Genomic DNA, 8934 nt, shown 5'->3' with positions numbered 1-8934 from the left:
TACATGTATATATTGATGATTGTCAACTACAGGCCTCCAGAGTCTCTTCGGTGTGTTTGGTATTCAGGTTATTATTGTAGTTATAATTTTAAAAAAATAGTTTTATAAAAAATACTTTTAGTTGATGTTGGTTTGGAAAAATATATGTTTGGTTAAAACTGTGGTTGAAATTAAGATTGAATAAAAAGTAGTTTAATGTGTTTGGTAAAAAAATACTTTTCAAATTGAGGTTATAAAATAATTAATATATATATATATATATTAATGATTTTTAATTTAAATATTGTAGATTTAACCATTGTTATTATATCATGAAATAAATAATATTGATATCAAATATTTTTTATTATTCCATTAAATTATGTGCAATGTCATACTATAGGACATTTACTTTAGTATTTTTTTTTGTCTTCAATTCTTTTTATTGCTTACTCCAGTTAACTTCCATAGTGTGTGTTTGGGAGTGTGGTTGCTGTTGCTTTTCAAAATATTTTTTATTTAGAAAAGCATGCCAATAATATATTTTTGATTTTTTAAAAATTATTTTTGAGATCAGCACATCAAAATAATTTGAAAACATCAAAAACATATTAATTCAAAGTAAAAAAAAATTTTAATTTTTTTAGAAGCGCCTTTGAAAAGCACTCCAAACACCAATAACTTCTTGGTTCAAGTACTTTTATTGAAGGGGAAGAACAGGTAATTGAAAACTATTAATAACTGAAACCACAAAAGGATAATGAAGATGTCCCAAGTGTGCATGCCAATCCTCCACGCTGACTTTTTCACTAATGAATGCTTGTGCTCCTTGGCATAGTGACTGCAAGGCAACCCCAGGAAGTCTGTATAGTCCATCCTCTGTCGGTCCTCGGAGCAAAGGTTTCTGTGTTTCTCGCCAAGGTTTCTCTGTTTCTCGTCCTTCACAACAAAATGGTTAGAATGGAATATTTGAAAGAAACAATTATTATCTTTTGTAAATTTATTGACAGATAGTGACTGTATTTGCATACGAGGGACGTGTAGAATATGATTAAGTTTGAACTTCTGAGAATTGGAATTTAAGCTAGCCTGTCCAACATGTTTAATTGATAACTAAGCCATTTCCATTACCAACTAGAATCTTGTCTTTACCTTTGTACTCTTCAGAAATTTTCAGGGTAGCCAAGTCTGGAGCCATGCGGCGAGATGTAGCAGTGTCTGGGAACCTGTCTGAAAGGCTTGCTGGACTGTTTGACAGTCATATTTGTAGTTGGTGTGCCAGTGTTCTTCTCATAAAGATTTCGACACCACTTTGCAGAGTGGTTTCGCAAACCACATTTTTGAAATTGTGTTTTAAAGAAACTCCTGTTTCCTCTGTCCTTGCTGCTGATTAGAGGAGTTGTTATTCCTCTTATGGTTACCATTATTGATGTAATGAAAGGTTTAGTGACTTGTCGTGTTGACAGTAGCAGTGATCAAGCGTAATATTTCCCTTACAGCTCATGGAAAGAGAGGTGATCGTTTCTCGCAGAGACATCAGCAATAATGGGATGATATTCAGTGGGAAGTAATCTGAATATATTTGCATTAAATTCAGCCTTACCAAGAGGAGTTCCAGCTGCTGCTAATTCATTAGAGATCAATTTAGCTTCCTTGAGAAACTGGGCCATAATTTTGTCTGCAAAGGCGAGCTCTTGTAGAGCTAGGTGGATTTGCACTTGTCTAGCACTGGAACCCGAACCAAAAGCATGAAGAAGAGCTTGTTGATCTCTCTGAAACCAATTGTTGAAAATTTTCAAGGGTCATTTTGATGGAGAATTGCTTATCCATTCTGTAATGCATGGGTGAAAACATATACAAGGAGTCCTAAAACTTTTCTAATCTCCTAAAACTTTGCTCGTATATGATTAAGTTTGAACTTCTGATATTGTATTGAAATTGCTAGCTAATCTCCAAAAAATTTAGCTAACATGGTCTCCTTAAACTCGGCTAATTAAATAAGCGCTGAATTCTTGTGATATACAGTTGTTGTACAACTGGTATACAACAAACAAGCTTGAGATTTTTTTTCATTGTATCAGAAAATTATAAGAACAATAAATTAAAAAAATAAGATCAACCTCACCATCCATGAAAAATAAATAAATAAACAGTATTACAAACATTTACTAATCAAACTTGCACCACCCAGAACATAGTAGCCACAAAACCAAGAAAAGCCATCACAATACATGTCACGACCCGAATCCCGGATCCGTGACCGGCAACGTAGGAGCGGTGTCGAAAGGACACCTCACCTACGCTAAGCCTCAGAACGGACATATCAAAAGAACAATTTGTTCAAAAAAAATACGCAGCGGCTCATAATATTCAGAAATATTATATTATTCAAATACTGATGAAACCGAAAGATAGTTATTAAAACAAAAATAATAATTCATAATACTCATTACATTGTCAAAATCCAAATTTAATTAAAACAAGGTAACAGTGGAGCGTCTAAGACATCAAAAACAAAACTGAAAGGAAAACCTCGCGAACAAGCAAGGCATACCGACCAGAACTGAAGAAGCGGAAACACTCAACAAAGGCCCAGAAACTAAGAACCTGAAATAATATTAAAAATGAGAGGTGAGTTCAACCAACTCAGTGAGGGAATAACATTTAATATACATTTTAGATATTTCAGATATTAATAAGTTGTAAGATGATTTATCTTAATATACATATACATATACATATACATATACATATACATATACTTACTAAACATATTATCATAACGTAACATATAGTTATCATAACGTAACATATTATTATAACGTAGTGGATTACATGTCAGAGATCAGATGACACCCGAAGGTGACCAGATGACACCCGAAGGTGACCAGATGACACCCGTCGGTGACCACTGTGGGATGATCAATCGCCACAGGCTGATGCCTCTCTCACCAGCTAGGTAACAGAATACTATGTGCACACAGGCTAACTATTCTCCGTTAGCATGGAGTACTGACAAGTCCCATATCAAGGCATAACAAATATTCACATAATCATCAAAGAAACGTATATCATATCAAATAGAATTTACTTTAACAGATTGCGAGTGAAAATTCAATAATAAATTAGTACTCGGAAAATAAAGCAACATATATAAATATTCAAGAAATTTACTAGTTGTACTTATTGTATACTCAACATACATATTTATTTATATTATATGCATATTAAAGATTATTCCACTCACCCGGAAAATACTGAACTAAAGGAATGTCAGACAAAAGACCCGAAAATCCGATTAAGGATCGTTAGGAGAACCTACAATAAATATATGCAATATACTCAAAAACAAATCAAACAAAAGATACCAATGCATAAAATAAACTGGGCTTAATCTCCCAAGTTTAGGGACTAAAATGATAATTTTCCAAAACAGGGACCAAAACGTAATTTTACCAACATTTTGAGGACCGAACTGTAAATATATAACCATACTGAAATTTATCCATAATTCGTCCTTATCTTTGTCCAGAATCTTGAATTATGCCCCAAGGTCCAAAATGTGATTTTTATCAAAATATTAGGGGTCAAATCGTAATTTGTCAACTTGGAGGACCAAACTGAAAATATCAATTATACTGGAATTTTGCCTTTAAATCATCCTCAGTTCTGTTCAGAACCTCAATTTATGTCCCAGGGACCAATCTGTAAAATTTCCAAAGTTTGGGGACTAAACTGCAATTTCTGCAAATTGAGGGACCAAACTGAATTTTCGTCATCTTCAACCTCAAACCCAGAATTTCAACAGATCACCTACTGTTATCCCCTGATTTCTAACATAATTTCACCATTTAAACAAAATCATAACTCAAAATCATTATCCTTCAATTTAATCTCTCTAAATCAACTAATTAATCAAATACCCATAATAATCAACTCCTAACCTTCAAATTAATTCATCAATTAACTCAACATACAAACTTCAAAACTCTACAATTAATCAAAACCGAAATTTAACATATTATACACTTAAAACCATAAATCTTACCTTTTTACTTATTTCCTCTATTTCTCTTCTCCTTCCTTTCCTTCTCTCCTTTCTTTTCTTCTTCTTCCTCTTTCCCTTATCTCTCCCGTAGCTCTCTTTCTCTCAAAATCAGATCATTCTTTTTTTTTTCTTCTTCTTATTTATATTTATCAACTATTAGTCAATTACCACACTACCCCTCAATCATTTATACCCTCTCTTTAAGCCTCCAAGGGCTTTGTTGCCTTTTCTCATTCCTTTTAATACAAAACATCACAATCTCCCCACCTTATAAAAGTTTCGTCCTCGAAACTTAATAGAAAAGATTGAATGACATCAAGACAAGATAGATCCTAAGCTCCACATATTACGAGGGTTTTAACAAAAACAAATAGATTACGAGGTTTTAATAAAACCATGCTCTGATACCACCTTTGTCACGACCCGAATCCCGGATCCGTGACCGGCAACGTAGGAGCGGTGTCGAAAGGACACCTCACCTACGCTAAGCCTCAGAACGGACATATCAAAAGAACAATTTGTTCAAAAAAAATACGCAGCGGCTCATAATATTCAGAAATATTATATTATTCAAATACTGATGAAACCGAAAGATAGTTATTAAAACAAAAAATAATAATTCATAATACTCATTACATTGTCAAAATCCAAATTTAATTAAAACAAGGTAACAGTGGAGCGTCTAAGACATCAAAAACAAAACTGAAAGGAAAAACCTCGCGAACAAGCAAGGCATACCGACCAGAACTGAAGAAGCGGAAACACTCAACAAAGGCCCAGAAACTAAGAACCTGAAATAATATTAAAAATGAGAGGTGAGTTCAACCAACTCAGTGAGGGAATAACATTTAATATACATTTTAGATATTTCAGATATTAATAAGTTGTAAGATGATTTATCTTAATATACATATACATATACATATACATATACATATACATATACTTACTAAACATATTATCATAACGTAACATATAGTTATCATAACGTAACATATTATTATAACGTAGTGGATTACATGTCAGAGATCAGATGACACCCGAAGGTGACCAGATGACACCCGAAGGTGACCAGATGACACCCGTCGGTGACCACTGTGGGATGATCAATCGCCACAGGCTGATGCCTCTCTCACCAGCTAGGTAACAGAATACTATGTGCACACAGGCTAACTATTCTCCGTTAGCATGGAGTACTGACAAGTCCCATATCAAGGCATAACAAATATTCACATAATCATCAAAGAAACGTATATCATATCAATAGAATTTACTTTAACAGATTGCGAGTGAAAATTCAATAATAAATTAGTACTCGGAAAATAAAGCAACATATTATAAATATTCAAGAAATTTACTAGTTGTACTTATTGTATACTCAACATACATATTTATTTATATTATATGCATATTAAAGATTATTCCACTCACCCGGAAAATACTGAACTAAAGGAATGTCAGACAAAAGACCCGAAAATCCGATTAAGGATCGTTAGGAGAACCTACAATAAATATATGCAATATACTCAAAAACAAATCAAACAAAAGATACCAATGCATAAAATAAACTGGGCTTAATCTCCCAAGTTTAGGGACTAAAATGATAATTTTCCAAAACAGGGACCAAAACGTAATTTTACCAACATTTTGAGGACCGAACTGTAAATATATAACCATACTGAAATTTATCCATAATTCGTCCTTATCTTTGTCCAGAATCTTGAATTATGCCCAAGGTCCAAAATGTGATTTTATCAAAATATTAGGGGTCAAATCGTAATTTGTCAACTTGGAGGACCAAACTGAAAATATCAATTATACTGGAATTTTGCCTTTAAATCATCCTCAGTTCTGTTCAGAACCTCAATTTATGTCCCAGGGACCAATCTGTAAAATTTCCAAAGTTTGGGGGACTAAACTGCAATTTCTGCAAATTGAGGGACCAAACTGAATTTTCGTCATCTTCAACCTCAAACCCAGAATTTCAACAGATCACCTACTGTTATCCCTGATTTCTAACATAATTTCACCATTTAAACAAAATCATAACTCAAAATCATTATCCTTCAATTTAATCTCTCTAAATCAACTAATTAATCAAATACCCATAATAATCAACTCCTAACCTTCAAATTAATTCATCAATTAACTCAACATACAAACTTCAAAACTCTACAATTAATCAAAACCGAAATTTAACATATTATACACTTAAAACCATAAATCTTACCTTTTTACTTATTTCCTCTATTTCTCTTCTCCTTCCTTTCCTTCTCTCCTTTCTTTTCTTCTTCTTCCTCTTTCCCTTATCTCTCCGTAGCTCTCTTTCTCTCAAAATCAGATCATTCTTTTTTTTTTCTTCTTCTTATTTATATTTATCAACTATTAGTCAATTACCACACTACCCCTCAATCATTTATACCCTCTCTTTAAGCCTCCAAGGGCTTTGTTGCCTTTTCTCATTCCTTTTAATACAAAACATCACAATCTCCCCACCTTATAAAAGTTTCGTCCTCGAAACTTAATAGAAAAGATTGAATGACATCAAGACAAGATAGATCCTAAGCTCCACATATTACGAGGGTTTTAACAAAAACAAATAGATTACGAGGTTTTAATAAAACCATGCTCTGATACCACCTTTGTCACGACCCGAATCCCGGATCCGTGACCGGCAACGTAGGAGCGGTGTCGAAAGGACACCTCACCTACGCTAAGCCTCAGAACGGACATATCAAAAGAACAATTTGTTCAAAAAAAATACGCAGCGGCTCATAATATTCAGAAATATTATATTATTCAAATACTGATGAAACCGAAAGATAGTTATTAAAACAAAAATAATAATTCATAATACTCATTACATTGTCAAAATCCAAATTTAATTAAAACAAGGTAACAGTGGAGCGTCTAAGACATCAAAAACAAAACTGAAAGGAAAACCTCGCGAACAAGCAAGGCATACCGACCAGAACTGAAGAAGCGGAAACACTCAACAAAGGCCCAGAAACTAAGAACCTGAAATAATATTAAAAATGAGAGGTGAGTTCAACCAACTCAGTGAGGGAATAACATTTAATATACATTTTAGATATTTCAGATATTAATAAGTTGTAAGATGATTTATCTTAATATACATATACATATACATATACAATATACATATACATATACTTACTAAACATATTATCATAACGTAACATATAGTTATCATAACGTAACATATTATTATAACGTAGTGGATTACATGTCAGAGATCAGATGACACCGAAGGTGACCAGATGACACCCGAAGGTGACCAGATGACACCCGTCGGTGACCACTGTGGGATGATCAATCGCCACAGGCTGATGCCTCTCTCACCAGCTAGGTAACAGAATACTATGTGCACACAGGCTAACTATTCTCCGTTAGCATGGAGTACTGACAAGTCCCATATCAAGGCATAACAAATATTCACATAATCATCAAAGAAACGTATATCATATCAAATAGAATTTACTTTAACAGATTGCGAGTGAAAATTCAATAATAAATTAGTACTCGGAAAAATAAAGCAACATATATAAATATTCAAGAAATTTACTAGTTGTACTTATTTGTATACTCAACATACATATTTATTTATATTATATGCATATTAAAGATTATTCCACTCACCCGGAAAATACTGAACTAAAGGAATGTCAGACAAAAGACCCGAAAATCCGATTAAGGATCGTTAGGAGAACCTACAATAAATATATGCAATATACTCAAAAACAAATCAAACAAAAGATACCAATGCATAAAATAAACTGGGCTTAATCTCCCAAGTTTAGGGACTAAAATGATAATTTTCCAAAACAGGGACCAAAACGTAATTTTACCAACATTTTGAGGACCGAACTGTAAATATATAACCATACTGAAATTTATCCATAATTCGTCCTTATCTTTGTCCAGAATCTTGAATTATGCCCCAAGGTCCAAAATGTGATTTTATCAAAATATTAGGGGTCAAATCGTAATTTGTCAACTTGGAGGACCAAACTGAAAATATCAATTATACTGGAATTTTGCCTTTAAATCATCCTCAGTTCTGTTCAGAACCTCAATTTATGTCCCAGGGACCAATCTGTAAAATTTCCAAAGTTTGGGGACTAAACTGCAATTTCTGCAAATTGAGGGACCAAACTGAATTTTCGTCATCTTCAACCTCAAACCCAGAATTTCAACAGATCACCTACTGTTATCCCCTGATTTCTAACATAATTTCACCATTTAAACAAAATCATAACTCAAAATCATTATCCTTCAATTTAATCTCTCTAAATCAACTAATTAATCAAATACCCATAATAATCAACTCCTAACCTTCAAATTAATTCATCAATTAACTCAACATACAAACTTCAAAACTCTACAATTAATCAAAACCGAAATTTAACATATTATACACTTAAAACCATAAATCTTACCTTTTTACTTATTTCCTCTATTTCTCTTCTCCTTCCTTTCCTTCTCTCCTTTCTTTTCTTCTTCTTCCTCTTTCCCTTATCTCTCCCGTAGCTCTCTTTCTCTCAAAATCAGATCATTCTTTTTTTTTTCTTCTTCTTATTTATATTTATCAACTATTAGTCAATTACCACACTACCCCTCAATCATTTATACCCTCTCTTTAAGCCTCCAAGGGCTTTGTTGCCTTTTCTCATTCCTTTTAATACAAAACATCACAATACAATCCCTTCCCCCATAGACAGACCCTGCTGAAGTTGGAATAGCTGAGGCAGGATTGTTGCTCTTAGAAGAAGGTTGTGTAAGAGTACCCCCTGCTGGCTGTGCTTGTGGCGCCCCAATCGGTGGATTTGCGTGGTTGTCTTCTACATTTACCTGAAGCTTCATTCCTCCTAGACAATGTAACTGGT

At 33.4% G+C, this 8934-nt stretch overlaps 1 long non-coding RNA gene across 1 annotated transcript; it reads right to left on the bottom strand.

Annotated features, from left to right (window-relative positions):
- Nucleotides 1-903: 903 nt before the first annotated feature.
- On the bottom strand, nt 904-8674 carry LOC140955136 (uncharacterized). Its single transcript, XR_012168908.1, has 8 exons — nt 8488-8674; nt 7688-7758; nt 6258-7045; nt 5459-5529; nt 4770-4818; nt 3227-3297; nt 1132-2586; nt 904-918 (listed from the first exon to the last, which is right to left on the bottom strand). It is a non-coding gene; the product is annotated as an uncharacterized lncRNA (long non-coding RNA).
- Between the last annotated feature and the right edge of the window lie 260 nt (nt 8675-8934).

Source organism: Populus alba, chromosome 1 (genome assembly GCF_005239225.2).
Source record: "Populus alba chromosome 1, ASM523922v2, whole genome shotgun sequence".
In the NCBI taxonomy this organism is placed as follows: Eukaryota; Viridiplantae; Streptophyta; class Magnoliopsida; order Malpighiales; family Salicaceae; genus Populus; species Populus alba.
This window is presented reverse-complemented; position numbering and strand designations above follow the sequence as displayed.